The 17,196-nt window shown below is 39.7% G+C and overlaps 1 protein-coding gene and 1 long non-coding RNA gene across 2 annotated transcripts in view; one reads left to right on the top strand and one right to left on the bottom strand.

The window, feature by feature from the left end:
- The window catches only part of schip1 (schwannomin interacting protein 1), a 419,733-nt gene that overhangs the window by 195,940 nt on the left and 206,597 nt on the right, over positions 1 to 17,196 (bottom strand). The gene's annotated exons all lie outside the window — the stretch shown is intronic.
- The window catches only part of LOC124884052, a 92,574-nt gene that overhangs the window by 55,601 nt on the left and 19,777 nt on the right, over positions 1 to 17,196 (top strand). Inside the window, exon 2 of the long non-coding RNA XR_007042377.1 lies at positions 16,383 to 16,441. This is a non-coding gene — a long non-coding RNA (uncharacterized LOC124884052). The remainder of the gene's footprint in view (positions 1 to 16,382; positions 16,442 to 17,196) is intronic.

Below are 17,196 nucleotides of genomic sequence, written 5' to 3'. Positions count from 1 at the left end.
GACACTAAGACAGGTATTAGGAGTTGAGCTTAGTTGAGGAATCTCATATTTAAAAATGCCTTCATTAGGATGCCAATATAATACTTGTGAGTGGATTGGAATTTCCCTATTATCTACACCCATTAATACAAATAAATAAATAAATAACCTAATCACAACATATACCACTGAAATTGAAAAAAATACAATTGTGAAGAGTGACGCTCATCATCCAAGAAAAAAAAAAAACATCTTGGAGGGAGAATTATTGTTAACTGTTAAAATGTGCAATAGGTCTTTTTGGTTTTGTAGAATGGGCCAAACTCTGTGTCCACTGAACTCTGAAATGAGCAAACACTTAAGAGGAAGCTGGGAGGATCAGCTGTGAAGAAGAGACTTGTATTTACTCAATTACAGCAAAAATCAGACTTTTTTCCTTCCATTTCCCAATCCTTCCTAAATCATACTACATACATCTATCTCTGCACACATCAATGCACACCTGATAATATTGTGATCTTGAGTGGATGAAATATTCTTCCTCTAAAGGACCAAAACACGCTCTTACAAATTACAGAACACTGGTTGCAACATTGTTTGTATTAATTTTGAAGTATAATTAGTGTCAGAGGAAGAAGTCAGCTGGGAGTTTACTTTTAATTTGAGCAGCATCACCTGCCATCAAAGTATACAGCTAAACAACAAACACAATTTAAAGTGGAATGTGTGTTTTGATTGATTGCACTCATAATCTCACTTTCTTGCTCTCCTATCTGATAAGCAGGCTAATAAAAGGACAATACGTTGTGATCATTTAGGCATCATATAAAATGGAACTTTACTGCTTGTCAATATGTGTAATGTGTTGCGGTCTCTGTCTAACAATGAGGATCTGATGGAGACTAAATGGAGCATTAATCTCAGAGGGTAATATCTGCTTCAATCTGGCTTTAATATCTTTACTGTTTTCTCTTTGCCTCTTGCTCATCTCTTTTTTTTAGAGCCACAGCACTTATCTCAAAGTAAATGTTTTATTGTCTCTTTGTTCCCCTGTTTTTCTTTCCTCAGGAACTTTATCTTCACATGCAAGTCAACTTGTCATGTTGCAGCACAGCTTCTGTTTTCTTCTTTTTCCTCTCCATTGTTAACATCACCTGAGATTTAGCTGGAACTGCTCTCGCCCAGTACCCACACCTGTCAAAGCTCACCTCTTGTGGGCGACTTGTGCTGCCCACAGTGTTCTCACATATTGTAACCTTAACAAATCTCCCAAACTCTTTGTGCAGTGATCAGTTAAGGCTTTCAGGTTTCCAAAGCCAACCTTGGCAACCACATTTAACTAATCCATATGCTTCTCCAAATGTTGGTGGACATATTTCTTTAGCCTGCGGATAGTGCTGTAACAAATTGACTGTATGTAAGCGGGACCGGCTGCTATGAATCAATGTCACTACAGAAATACAGAAGGGAAACACAGTGAATCTCAGAGCCACTGTGTTTATTATTGGGTAAAGCACTCAAATGTGCAAATAGCCCACCATACATTAACCCCAACCTGTTCTATGTTTGAATAAGTCACTGTGAATTGATGGGTCATTTGTCATCTAGCAGTGTTGTGCTATAATTATTCTCCACTTTCAGAGCTTCGACTCTGTATCCAGTGACTGAAATGTTTATGCAGCACACTATGAAGGGGTTTGTCACCCATTATAGCTGAACGTGGATGGCTGTTATGCTTTTGCAGCGAACTCAGGAGCACCTGGGGGTTTTCTCTAAGAGAACCTAAAATGGGATAATGTTTTAATAATGTTCCCCCAGAGAATCATGATTGGGCTATGGCAGCTTCAAATGGCATGAAATATACAGGTTTGTGGACAACAGGACATAGTGTAGTTTAATACATTGCTTAGTTTAAAAACCATTTTTGCTTTTCTCGCTGTTACATTTTACAGTTAATATTTACAATGTTAAGAAAATAAATAATGATTGAATGTTAAAGTGTACATGCTCCTGTTAAAATGCCAATTTTGGGTAGTGTAAAAAAAAATAACACAATTATAAATCATTAAAACCATTTTAACCTGATTTGTGACATGTTTCTGAACAAATAAATTGAGAAACAAACACCAGCTGGTACGGAAAATAAAAGAGCTGTAACAATCTGGCTAAATAACTGTACACCCAGAAAACTAAGACTTTAATAAAGTGCCATTTCATTCATTTTCAGGAAAAGAATAACTTCTTTCAAACAGAAAGACACTTTCAGTAGAAGTCACCACAAGCTGCCATTAGAAAGAAATATCTGTAGCCTTTACATATCTGAAGAAGAATGGTAGCCTTTGGTTCCAAAGAAAACATGAAACATCTTCAAAAACCTTGTGGGTGAATGTTTTACAGTCTGATGAACCCAGAGTATAGGCTTTATCAAACCAAAAGGTAAGCTTCGCATAAAAAAAACAGCATGCAATACTGAAAACTCTAGACTCACATTGAAGCATGGTGGTGGCAGCGTCATGCTCTGGCGTTCCTTTTCTTTAGATGGAACTAAGTTTTTCATCAAACTAAATAACACAATGGACAGTTCCAAATACCATTTCATTCTGACTCAAAGTCTTCAACATGTTTCAGTAATCACAGAAAGCCCAAGCATACATCCAAATCTACAAAGAGCAGCTTTGGATCACGTGACAATCTGTGGGACCATGTGAAGAGGGCTGCAGGTAAAAGAAGTCTTAAACTAGCCAGGTAATTGGTCAAGAAGTGGTCAAGAAGTGGGCTGCTCATAAACTACAAGTTGAAATACAAGTTTTTTTAAAAAATTAGATCAGTTTTCTTTTTTAATTTAAGAGGATATTTGGTATATTATGGCTGCACGGTGGCGCAGTTGGTAGCACTGTTGCCTTGCAGAAAGGTGGGTTCTCACCAACTACTCCGGTTCCCTCCCACAGTCCAAAGATATGCCTGTTAGGTTAATTGGTCCCTTAGGGGTGTGAATGAGTGTGTGCATGGTTGTTTGCGTGTTACCCTGTGATAGACTGGCGACCTGTCCAGGGTGTATCCCGCCTCCCACCCATAGACTGCTGGAGGCACCAGCTTCCCCGCAACCCACTATGGAAGAAGCGGTATAGAAAATGACTGACGGTGGTATAGTAAAGGTGGAAAGGTTTCACAGTGTATCACATAAGTGCATACACTTATGTGACTGTTGAATGAAAACATCACCATGGCAACAGTTATGAAACAAAGAAACTTTGATATTGTGAGAGGACCAGTTGGCTTTAGTGCCCAGACCAAACCAATGAGTCACTGCAAGCAAAACAGAGAAAAAAATGGTCCCACTTGTTACTTATCACATCTGCCTTTAAATACAATGGAGTATTAGGGCCAGGCTAAGAGATTTGTTTTGGGAAATTATGAGAACATAGTCAGGATATTGAGAGAATAAAGTCTTACGTAATATTACGTGATCAAAGTCATAACTTTACAAGAATAAAGTCGTAATATTACCAGAATAAAATTGTAACTTTATGAAAATAAAGTCAGAATATTACGTGATTAAAGCCGTAACATTTTGAGAAAAAAGTAATGACAGCTCCTCTTCCACAAAACAAGCAATTTCTTTCAAGTACGTGTGTTCCTTTTTTTAAAACAGATGCAGTCGTTTGCACAATCCTTTCAAAGTTGAGATACTGGTAAGATGTTGATGCTATCATTCTAAAAGATTAAGAATGTCCTCATTTACGAAAGCATAACTTCAATTCAATTCAATTTAAAAATACTTTATTAATCCCAAAAGGAAACTAAATGTTGTTGTAGCTCATTATGAAGGTTTCCTCAAAGAGCCGTTGTAGATGCTGATGGCTGTGGACAGGAAGGATCTCCTGTAGCGCTCCGTCTTACAGCAGATCTGAAGAAGCCTCTGACTGAAGACACTCTGTTGTTGTAGGACAGTCTCATGAAGAAGATGCTCAGGATTCTCCATAATGTTCTTCATTTTATGAAGAATCCGTCTTTCCACAATGATCTCCAAAGGTTCCAGAGGAGTCCCAAGAACAGAGCCAGCCTTCTTTATCAGCTTGTTGAGCTTTTTTAAGTCCCTGGCTCTGATGCTGCTACCCCAGCAGATGATGGTAGAAGAGATCACACTCTCCACAACAGACTTATAGAAGATATGCAGCATCTTGCTGCAAACACCAAAGGACCAAAGCTTCCTCAAGAAGTACAGTCTGCTCTGTCCCTTCTTGTAGATGGCTTCACAGTTGCATCTCCACTCTGGTCTGTTGTCCAGGTGAACACCGAGGTATTTATACTCCTCCACCACCTCCACTTCTTCTCCCATGATAGAAATAGTTTTTGACTTATTCCTGTTTCTCTTAAAATCTACAATCATCTCCTTTGTTTTAGTCACATTCAAAATGAGATGATTGTTTCTTTTCCTGCTCTCGGTGGAGGTGGACGCTTTTTCTCTGTCTCCCGCACCCCTCCCATATCTGCCCTGCTTCAGCTCTGTGTCTTGTCTTTTTTGGAGCCTCTTTTTGCATATCTTCCAAATTCTTCCAAAATATGGATTTGGTCAGCTGGTCTCTCAATGCAATTGATCAAATTTTCTCGACGAGAAGACAGGGGTCGGGAGAGCCCACTTGCCCAGACGGGACATTTTTCTCCGGATACACAATGGACTCCTGGCAGAAGTGGAGGATTGTGTGTTTGTCGATAATGTCAGTCGAGGATGTGTATATAATTGGATGTTTGATATCAGGATTTCTGCTTTTTGGAGTCAGCGGTTACCTGGCATATCGAGAAATTCGGAGAATGTCAGCAGCTGTTCTGGCAATTGTGAGGCTGCCTGGCATGTATGATGGGATCTTCAGGACGATCAGCGCTCAGACTGAGATGTTACGTGAGCTGAATCGCAGACTGGATGTGATCCTTACACAGGATCGCAGGCAGGTTGCGGTTCCTGGACTCAGGGGTGAAATGGGATAAATCTTGGAGAAAGTTGTTCGCTCGGATCTGGCAGAAAGACCAGGAATTTGGCTGTTTGGATTCGCCTTTGTGAAGCACCAGCGAGACTCTCAAGGCTGACGGAACATTAAGAGTCAGCCTAACCCAAATAATTATTATTTTTCTGAATCTGGCTCCCCTGCGCGGCCTTTATGTCTGGCTATCTTCAACTTCTCCTGGAAGTTATGTAAACATGACGCTCTGCTCCCTCTGCCCCCCTCCCTTCCCTGAGGACATCTGTGGACCTGCTCAGAACTTGGCCGGTTGATGTACATTCCAACGAACCATCAAGGACAATGGCCTCTGGGACAGTGCTTCATGGACTCCCTTGCACACACACACATGCTCAAGATAAACATATGCACCCCTCACACCACCTTCACCATTCCCGGCATGATGTTGTTTTGTCAACTTGTTGCTTCTTTGTGCTGAGGTTTTTTGCAATCTCAAACTGTATCCTGCTAAAGATAAAGTGTGAAATATGATTTTTTCCCCTCTACTTACCTAATGTGGCCTCTTTTCTCATCTAGCAAGGGCAGCGCCTGTGAGTGGGCAGCAAAGCCTCGGTGACCCGTCCCCCCCTTGTCTTGTGTCATGATGTATGTATGTTTGGATGGGTTGCAATGGAATTCTAATTTCCCCTCGGGGATCAATAAAGTATCTTTGAATTGAATTGAATTGAATTGAATTGAATGCCACAAAGCGGTCCACCACCTTCCTGTACTCAGTTTCTTGTCCATCTCTGATCCACCCCACGACTGCAGAATCATCCGAGTATTTCTGCAGATGACAGGAGTCTGTCTTGTACTGGAAGTCTGAGGTGTACAGAGTGAAAAGGAATGGTGAGAGTACAGTCCCCCGTGGTGCTCCTGTGCTGCTGACTACCTGGTTAGACTCACAACCCTTCAGTCTCACAAGCTGTGGTCTGCTTGTCAGGTAGTCTTTGATCCAGGAGATTGTTGAGGCCTCCACCTGAGTCTTCTGGAGTTTCTGACAAAGCAAATCAGGTTGGATTGAATTAAATGCACTGGAGAAATCAAAGAACATGATGCTCACAGTGCTGCTGGTTTTGTCCAGATGACAATGGGTTTGTTGAAGCAGGTGTATGATGCCATCTTCAACTCCAACTCCACAGCGATAAGCAAACTAAAGGGGGTCCTGATGGTTTATTGTTTGCTTACTCAGGTGGGCCAACAGGAGTCTCTCTAGGACCTTCATGATGTGGGATGTCAGGGCAACAGGTCTATAGTCATTGAGGACTGATGGGTGAGTTTTCTTTGGTACCGGAACAAGACAGGAGGTCTTCCACAACACCGGAACCTTTTTCTGGGCCAGGCTAAGATTGAAGAGGTGCTGCATAATCCCACAGAGCTGCTCTGCACAGGCCTTCAGAACTCTAGGGCTGACATGATCTGGACCTGCAGCCTTATTCCTATTCAGTCTCTCCAGTTGCCTCTTCACCTAACTTCTTGAGACACACAAGTGGAAGGGGGAGGCAAAGGAAGCATCGGCATCTTCTGATATGGCTGAAGGCAAACATGTAGAAGCAGAAGGGTCTAGGGCTGAGGTGGAAAATAAAAAATTTGAGGTGTTACTGGACAGTTCTGGGTCCTGTGGGTCAAAGGAAGATGGAATGTCTGTTTGGCTGTGAGCAGGAGAGGAGGTTGTATTGCTCTGACATCCAATAATGCTCTATATTTACTCTCACACACTTAAAACTGTGCACATATATTTATATTATATTGTAGATATGTTTATACTGTTTAATTTGTATTGTATTGCACCGACTATGCCAAAACAAATTCCTTGTATGTCCAAAAACGTACTTGGCAATAAAGCTTTTCTGATTCTGATTCTGATTCAGGATGCGAAGCTTGTTTCTGAACTGAACCTATTGAAGAATGTGTTCAGTTCATTGGCTCTGTCCAGACCTTCATCGGTCCGATCATCCCTCAGCCTGAAGCCCGTGATCTTCTTCATCCCTGTCCACACATCTCTGATATTGTTTTGCTGGAGCTTGCTCTCCAGCTTCTTCTTGTACACCTCCTTGCTGTCTCTTATCTTGACTTTAAGTTGCTTCTGTAAACTCCTCATTAATTCTCTGTCTCCCTCTCTGAAGGCTCTTTTTTTCTTGTTAAGCAGGTCCATCAGGTCACTGGTGATCCAAGGTTTGTTATTGGGGAAGAATCTCACAGTTCTGGTGGGGATCATGTTGTCCACACAGAAGTTTATATAGTCGGTTACACACTCAGTCATGGCATTGATATCCTCTCCATGTGGCTGTCACAGTGCGTCCCAGTCTGTAGCCTCAAAGCAACCCTAACCCTAACCTTTCATAAGAAGCTCAACATTCCTCATTTTAACCCATAATAGACTGTGCTTTTTGTAAGAGTTCTCATAAAAATTACGACTTTATTTTTGTAAAATTATCACTTTATTCTTATAATGTTAGGACTTTATTCACGTAGTTTCCAAAAAAAAAAAAAAAAAACTCTTAGTCTGGCCCAATACTATACTGTATTTGAATAAACTGAATACTCTTGCAATGTTGACCTATTTTTACAATTACTGATTCATCTCTAAACAAAGTAATAAATACAAAACATATCAGTGTGACTTAACTGTTTTGTCTAAAATCATTGTCTGTTCCGGAGGGTTAAAGATCTCAACATCTGTGTAGATATTTCTACAAGTGCAGGTTCAATAGTGAAGCAGTGAGTAAATGGAATTGTGGGGTGTTGTGGACCAAGGTGTGACACTGATGGAGCGAGACAGCCATCATGTGCTAAATCACTGCTCGGGTCTCCTCTGCTGTCTGCTGCTTACAATGTGCACCCAGTAAAGATACACAGAAATAAGGAGATAATCCCCTCCGTCTCTTTACTCAAACAGGAATCACCCCTTATCATCACAACATCCTCCTTTGGGAAACCAGTCAACATGTTACATTGGTTTGATCGAATCTTTATGAAACAGAAAAGGGATTTTTTTTTTCTCACTACTTAATATTTGTGAATGATGGCCAAGCTAATTTCGCTGCAACAAAGCCAGAATTTGATTTGAACAATCAGGTTATTTTTTTCTGCAGCAAAAAAGGGTAACTTTCTACCTCATTAATTTCCATTTGTCAACACGCTCATCCACCTGCCTCACTATGTGACCGTGCACCCTCTTGTGTACACAGATGGGTGCCATGTGAACAGAACAGAGTCTGTTGTTGAAACTGAAAAAGAAAAACAAGTGGGACACAGGAAGAAGTGGGTTATGTGCAATGGGAAGCAGACAATTAGTTCCTCAAGTTATCTGCACATTTTTTGCATATGTTTGCACTTTTCTGGACTCACTAACAGTAATGGAAACAATAGCTAATCATCTCCATACATTTCCAACCATACATTCACTGTATGGGCCTTTGTACTTCCTCATTTCACCACTTATATTCTTCTACAGGCGCTTTTAACCCTTCATCATTTTAACAGCCTGTAAAAGCAAAATGGGCTTTATGGGCTGCAAACAATGGGGAGGTGAGGGGTGGGGATGTTATTTAATTGCTTTCTTGATCAATAATGTTTGTCTGCAGGCAAGTGTAATTAAGGTCTAACATATGTCGCTCTGGTGATGGTGTCCATATCCTTCACTGACATGATCTGTTAACACTGTACAGTTTGTGTCAGGAAAATATCAACAATGTTTATACGCATGTGTAGCTAAATCATTGGAGACCGACTTACAATGTGTCTCATTATTGTTTCTTGGCACTATTTTACAGGATTGGTGTATAATATGAGGGTCTCTGTGCATGTGGGCTGTGCCTTTTAAGGCCTGCAGGCGGATCGAGACTTAAAGGAAAGCTCTTCCCTTTATTTTCTGTGCCTCTCCAGGTAATTGCGCTGAAGCACAGAGAGACGGGAAGCAGGCACAAACCTGCCAAGGGAATCAGGCAGAGAGAGCAAGATAAATTCACCTTTGGTCTTGTAGTCCAACCAGAAAATTAAGGACAGAGAATGGGATAAAAGATAAAGGCAAACCAAAACAAGAAGAAAAAACACAGTTCAAAGCTCGGAGAAAGGGTAGTACGTAGGACTATTTTTGCACATGCATATGGTTCAGTCAGACGTTTACATACGCTCATCATTGGTACAAATGCCATAGTAATATGAAGGCTTTTAAAGCGTTATTCAAAAGTTTCTTTATCTAGGGTGGAATGATTAAACAACATGCACATTTAATTAATCTTAAAATAGAATAGAATAGAATAGAATAGAAATAACCTTTATTGTCCCTCAGTGGGAAAATTCAGGTATACTAGCAGTAAAATGACATGCAAATCCAAAAATGCAGATTCACACAAAGGTAAAAATATGAAAAAGGAAAGTAAGAGAAATTACAATGATTTTAAACATTTGCACCCCTGAGCAGTAATGTTTGTATAATGAAAAAAAAAAAAAAAAAAAACTTCTTTTAAACTAAAGACCTGAACCAGTCCTTTCAGTGGGTTCAGTTTGGGTCCTTTTTTACCGAGCTGTTTGCAGTATATAGGCTGCGGGGAGCTGGTAGCTTAAGGATGTCCTGATCAATACGTCATACTCCGAGCCGAGCTGAGGCGGGGCACTGCAGTACAGGCACAGACACATAGTTTAAGGCAGATTTAAAAGTGGAGACAATTACAGAAAAAGATTTGGGGTCAGTCTGAAGAGAGTAAGGGGGCTAAAACTGCAAGAAAATCTCACAGCAGCTGAGATTTTCAATGGTTCAATTGAAAAAGAAGAAAAAAAAACACTCCAAAACACCACTTCCCTTTTGTGCTTTGTTGCAGCTGTTTTATCATTTTATTTCCCTGTGGCTCTGTGAGTGGTATACAACTTTTTTTCTCAAATACTATCTGAAAGAGTTGCCTATAATCCACACAAATAATCCCCTTTCATGAATTGCAACAGTGATAGTAACATTGCCGATTAAAGTCGCCGATTAAAGTCTCATACAAAATGCATGCGGAGAAATCCTCTCAAGGCCAACACATGCTGATCTAATTCAATGAAGCATCTGATATGGTGGATGACGACTCAAAGGTTATTTGTGAGAAGAGAAGTGAGCATGAGTGTGTGGGTGAGTTTCAGAAAGGGGGTGTGGGAGGGATCTATCCATCGCTCCTGGACCGTCAGATATCTTTGGATTGAAACTTAGGTAGCAAGTTCAAACAGAGTCATACATGCACGCATGTCATGATGACGAGCTTAATGTTGCTGTCAGCGTGTCGAAGTGAAATGAATCTTTGAAAACCCACTTATTTCAAATCATGACTCCCTCCTCTCCCATGCCCTCCTTTATTCCTTTTCTCATCGCATCCTTTATCCGATTACAAAGCCTCTCCTGGGCTTCAAAGCATTCAAAAGAAAATTCCGATAGGTCCCTCTCTTTCCTTCTCTGTACCCTTGCGATTACCTTTTTTTGCATGCAAAGGGTTTTGCCTTATCTGACAAATAGTCAAGACATAACAGAGGTCCGGTTACAAAGGCAAAGGACATGAGCACGCTGAGACACGGAAGAAAACGCACAAAGGAACATTTAAAAGAAATTGTGTTTATAATAGACTTGCCTTCTGAGAGAGCTGTCCCTGTGTCTCTGTGCATAACAAAAAGTGGAATCACTCAAGTCTTTCGAATCAATTCCCCTTCTGCATCAGATGATACATATTCTCTAAAAAGTGAAAAGCTTTGAATTTCAAAGCAAGATTTACTTTTGCTGTGTTTTTTCTGGGAGAAAGCTTAAAATTTGTCTCTCTAAATCCCAGAAAGTAAAGCAAAGTAGAAAAATTTTGCTGTATGCTGGCTGGAGTGTAACACAAAACTAATGCGCATTTTGTACTTCATGTCATTTGGAGGTCCGTCACTGTGTCTATAAGTAAGCAGCCTGCAAGGCCTCTCACATTTCAATAAATGCTTGCGCATCCTTCAAATTATCACAAAAATCGCCATCTGCACAGAACCACCAGAGACAATTATAAAACCAAATTACAGCACACAAATGTACACCCCTTGATTAGTTTATATTTTGTCACATTACAACCACACACTTTAAAGTATTTTTTTGGGATTTTATGTGCATTTGTATTCAGCCTGGACTGGAGAGCTGGCCAGGGTGTACCTCACCTCTTGTCCACGATCACCTTTTCTTTAACTCCAGTCATCTTCTCATCAGCTCTGACCGTCTACCGCATGATGAAAACTTTACAGCCTTGTGATGCCACCTCCGTGTTTCACTCCATAGAGGTTGATGTGTGGGGTGATGTTCACAGTGTTTTGCATGTAACCTAGAAAGTTCAGATTTGGTCTCAGCTAGCTTGAGTTATATGTTCCACATTATTTCTGTGGCCTCTATGTGGCTTGTTGTAATCTCTACATGGGACCTCTCAGTCGTGCAATTGCTTATTTTTTCTAAGGGAACGATTTGTACACAGCAAATAGTTGTTGTATCTCCCACCTAAACTGGGACCTCTGCAGCTCCTTCTGAGTTAACATTAGCCTCTTGGCTGCCTTTCTGATCCCTGCACTCATTTCCCGGCTTGTAAGTTTGGTAATGTTGTACTAAGCTTGGAATATTTTTTTATAACCTAACTCCACTTTAAACCTATCCACAACTTTTTCATTGACCTGTCCAATGTGTTTGTTGGTATTTATAGTGAGATTAGATTACACACAGGTGGACTTATCTAACTAATTAAGGGTGTTTTTGTTCAACACGTCTGAGAATTTTTGAAAAGCATGTCGTAAATTCGTTCTTCTTCACAATAATGCTCTACTGAGTGTTGGCCTATTATAAAACATCTGGATGAACTATATTAAGGTTTGTACCTGTAATTTGACAAAATGTGGAAATGTTCAATCCGATTCTCCCACCAGCTCTAGTCATCCTAAGGCAAAATTAAAACCTCACTGTGGCCAATTAACCCTGCTTATGGTAACAAACACACTAAGATTGCGGCCTGAGAGCCTGAATCTGTCAATAACAGCATTCAATATTATAACTTGCCTGGAGAGAAGTGACTAAGCATGAAAGAAATCTATAACATGTGCGTGTGGCCCTGTGGACCCACAGTGTGTTACAGCACTGGTTGATAAGGAGTCCAATGAGCTGGCATGAAATAGCTACTATTGACTAGTGAGTGGTGAGTGACAAGATGTGTTTCTGTGTTCCAGTTTCATCCCTGCTCAGGATTAAAAGCCTGAGCAGGGAATCTTAGACAGCACCAAGAAGAATGAACATAGACTATAATCAGTCACTTTCCTGTTCATGCTTCGACTGTGTCTGCCGAATGAACCAATAGACCATTAGCTCTGTAATTAGCCAGGCAAAGGAAAAGAGAAAAAAAGGTAACACACAGGAACACTATCTCAGCCACAATTAGCTGGTACACTTAAATTAGTGCTGTGATTAAAGACAGAGAGGCAGAAAATCCCTCAGCAAGTTCCTCATCCTCCCACTCCCTGCAAACTCTGATGAGAGTGAGTCCAACTGGAGCTGCGTTTGCGTTTTTCCTAAACAAATATGTGTGCAGGCCAGTGGTCTATCTGGCCTTAAAATAACACCACTCAGCACTTAGACAGAGGATGAGGACACAGCAGTTGATGACAACAAAAAGGGAGCAGAGAAACCTGAGCTACAAAACAACAACTTTAACATTTAACACTTCAAAATTAATTTAGTTTAAAACCCTTCCTATGTTTTCATATCACCTACATTATACAAACAAAGAAAAGCCCATGGGAAACATGTGCACATGTATCAATGAATGTATAATACCAGAAGTGACTAGAAATACAAACCTCTAACAGTTCAAAGCTCTTCATTAACAGGAGATAATTTTACTCATCATATTTTAAAGTACTTTTTCAAACCCAGCACAAAAGAGTAACTTCAAGAGATGTAGACACAATTAAGGTTTAATGAAAATGCAAAATACCTTCACATATTACTTGTGACATGCAGCATCAGTAGCTCAGAGTAGACAAAGTCTACACCTGTAACTAGCTACAGTAAAACAAGGTCAAGGCTAAAGCAGCAATCTTAGTCTTCAGATCTTATCACCACTGAGCCACTTTGGAGAGATTACAAAGATGTCGGTCATTTAAGGCAGATTGAAAATCTACAGAAACTAGAAGCTTTCTATCTGAGTAAACACTACTCAGTGTGTCATTGATGTTAAACATAGCAATAAACATTATTAGGAATTAGGTTATTTAAACCTTTGAGTAGTTTTCATCACAGTTTAGAAATTCAAACACAGTTTGATAACAAACATCCTCACCCAGCCAGTTATGACAGGTTTTTAAATCATCATTCATATTCTCTGACATATTGTCAAAAATCTGCCATAGTATGCAAATTTATGAGCACAACTGTATTCTAACTACCTCTTATATCTGTAATGTTTACCTTTTTGTGATGTTAGTGTCTTGTTGCATTTAAAGTTATGAGAATGTTTTGTTATTTTTGAGTGTAAAGAAATTCTCTTTTTTCATTGAGCATGCAAAGTATTTAAGCTGATCAAGTTTAAGTTAACATTTCCTACAAAATGAATTTACTGATTACCCTCACAATCAAAATTAAAGCAGCTTAGGGTCATAAACAGCAGTAGGCATAAGGCTGTCATGGTCCTTCTGTGTTTTGAGTTTAAGTTGTTTTGTTGGTTTCTCTACATTTCCCTGCTATGTTCGTTAGTAACTGTTTTCAGTTCATTCATATTAGACCAGGTTTATGACTTATTCTTGTGCTTAGATATTTATGTTTTTTAGCTTATTCCTTTGTTTATCTATTCTATATTGTTTATCTATTCTTACCCATGTACGTTGTTCTTGTTTATTATTATTATTGAAGGAAAAACTCTTCAACTCTCCATGCTGCTTCCATGTTGATCTGTACGTTGGTCCGACAAATACACAGCATAACATGACACAACCAAATAGTATGGATGGCTTAGAGTACAGATTTTGAAGCGGTGCACAAAGCAATAGGCTTGATTTTTTTAATACTCAGCAAAGAGAGTAAATCATTGACAGATATCAGTCATCCTCTGTGTCTGCTAGATAGTTTGTGTGAGTTGTTTGTACTGTAAATGCATTGTAGCCAAAAGTTTCCATGTTGGTCTCATTTTTGAAGAGAACAAACCATCACCTGTAAAAACAAAAAAAAAAATACAAACATAATTCCAAAGGATGTATTGGACCCAAAAGACATTGTCATGAAAATGTTAAACAATGTTTTCCTCAGTTCTTCAGGTGTCTGGCACACCTTTATAGATATTTGCCAAAAGATTTTCCTCACACAGTCCATAAAAGATTAAAATGGCAAAATGCGCACAACTGTACTCTTTATTCTCCTCTGTTCCATGTTACAAGAGATTTATGCTCATTTGTCCTTTTGGTAAAGTACTCTCTGTCCAAATGGTCCACAAATATATTGACTTCATTTTCACACAGAGTGCTTCACCTTCTATACTTAGGTTTAATCAAGGAGCACAGATAGCACTGTGTACTTGGCACTCCACTAACAGGCAACTCTGCTATCTGGATTAAATAGAAAATAAAATACATGTGCAGAGCACCATCCATTCAGTGTCCATTACCCCACAGATAGGCTTTCTCAGTCCCAGGCTAACCATCATCGACCGCCATTAGCCAAGTTAAGCACCCATATAGACACTGTGTTCTGTCTTCCAGCCAATTAAGTAGCCGTTATGACTCCAACTACACATATATGATGAGAGAGTTGACAAATAACTAGACAAGCTCTGTCCAAAATGAGCTTGGACCTAATTGGTCGAACATAAGCTCAGTGAGAGTAGCTTTGATCAGATAGAACGGTGGAGCGCCTGGAACAATTTGACTGCGCTGCAATAAGATTCGATTGAGGTGTGATGGCCCGCATTTAGAATTAACTAAGGCAGCATATGTCTTTTTAATTTCCCATAGCCCCCCTCTCTTCCTTATTTCCATGCAATAACTCTGCGTTTGCTCCACACGCAAACTTCCAGCTTGAAGCACATCCAGACGCAAACAGCTGCACCTCCGCATGTGGTGAGGTGCTGAACTGTGAAGAAGTAAATCAGACATGAGAGAGAGAAAAAAACATGGAAAAAGGAGGAACACCAAAGGGAGGAGCTGAGAATTTTAGAGCATGAGGGACTGAACAGACTGCAACATTTCATCATCAAAACTCGAACATGCAGCTATTAAAAAAAAAAACCAAAAAAACCTGAGCCGTGTCGGTTTGTTTCAAAGAGTGAAAAGCCAGTAGCGAGATCAAACAGGCCTTTGATATTTCTGTCGTGTACAAAGGGATCCATACTCCTGGGAGGATACGCGAGACAATAAGCTCTTCTTCCATTCACTGTTTATCTTATTTTCTTTTCTAATGTATACATAGACCTCAGTGGAGTTTTTAACCAAAAATACGTACACTAAACAGGCTCCAGTCATCTATTGTACAGGCATTCAATCCCTTTAGCTTTTGCAGTATTGTGTTTGTCTGTGCCCATGAGAAGAATTACTGCCATCCTGTTCTTTGAGAAAATTTCTACAGCTGCTATGAAGCCCTAAACATTGGACAGAGAAGTAGAATGCAGTCATGCTAAAACTTACTTACTTATGAGTCCACCTCCTATTTTTCTGCCCTAGATTTGGTTCACAGGCTAGATTGATGCTTTACAATGATAAAGTGCAATAAGTTCAACTGCCAATCTACTAACGAAGATGTACGGCTGCAAGGAAAAAAAAAAAAACAATTAGCGCTGCTTTGATATTCCTATGCAAAACCATTCCTCTAAGATTATGTCACCTTTTCGAAACATATTTGGGGCTTCCTTGAACCTCTGATACTAACACTGCGATGTGGTTGGTAAAGATAAAGCATGGGGTGCTGCGCTCTCTCAAACTCAATCAAATGAATCACAAAAAAGTACAACCTCTGGAAGTATGCAGTAATACAACAAAGAATTAGTAGAGCACAGAGCGCTGAATATTTGTCAGTGGCCGACAGACATTCAGCTTAATTGGCCTTAATTTAGCAAATGCCCTATAAGCAGGAACTGGTCCAATAAAAATGTTCTTTAGAGTGGATGCTGCTAGTGAGGAAAGAAAACTCACAGTTAACTCATTTCAATAGTGAGGTGTTTAAACATGAGGAGATATAAGAAGCTATTTAACAGGAAGCAATGAAGATTCCTTTTAAACTGTGTTTTAACAACATCTGAAGTCATGTCTGTGTTTTATTTAGGCTGCCAGAGAGAGAGAGAGAGAGGAATGAAGAGAGCAAAACTTTGAGTAGAAAACAGGAAGGCTGAATGGAAGCATAGCAAAGTTGTTCTGTTTTACCCTTCTGAACTTTCAACCTCTCTCTGGTAGGGCACACGCTGGATTTGGAAATCTCGGCAGCACAGCCTTTTAGAAATCTCAGAGTTAAGGTAAGAATATAGATTACCTAGGTAATACACATGTAGATTGCTGTTTTAGTAATGCTGGCCATGCTAATTATGGAAATTGTGCTAATTGGTAAAATAAAATGCAAGGGATAGATTAAAATATCAAGTTCAAAATCAGATGCCTTTGTGTTAACCAAAAAAACGCCTTTTTTTACCCCCTTTTTTTTCATACAGACTTCTATCTCAGCCACGTCTCAGCTTTTAATATAAATAATTAAAGGCTACTCAGAGCAGAAAGACTAGTAGGTCAGATAGCACAAATTATATCATGTAATTATGGTTTTGGAAAGATAGTGGGGGTAATGAATTGATGACTTTAGTATAAAAAATGGACAGCACAGCCATGATTTCCATATTTCAGCTTCAGGCTAAGGGGAAAATGTTCAGTTAGTGATGAATTGAACTAAACTATGCTAATGGGCAGCAAGTGGTGTCATTGGAACTGTTCATTAGAGACTCAGTCTCTCATTTTCTTCTCAGCCTTTGGTGTGGAGCTATGTGGTGGATGGAGAAATATGCAGAACAAATGTGGTCTTCTTTTTCGTTCTTATTTAAAATAAGTTAAGTCAACATTTGTCAGGGAAAAACTGGCTTATTCTTTTCTGACTGACCCAGCAAAAAAGACACGAGTCAACTAGACAGCACACAGATGACTACTAACAGACAGATCACATCATGCAGACAGATATAGCTATTGACCGGATTCAGAAGATTTTCACCTTGACTGGTCCTGACCA

This window comes from Girardinichthys multiradiatus, chromosome 18 (assembly GCF_021462225.1).
Source record: "Girardinichthys multiradiatus isolate DD_20200921_A chromosome 18, DD_fGirMul_XY1, whole genome shotgun sequence".
Lineage (NCBI taxonomy): Eukaryota > Metazoa > Chordata > Actinopteri > Cyprinodontiformes > Goodeidae > Girardinichthys > Girardinichthys multiradiatus.
This window is presented reverse-complemented; position numbering and strand designations above follow the sequence as displayed.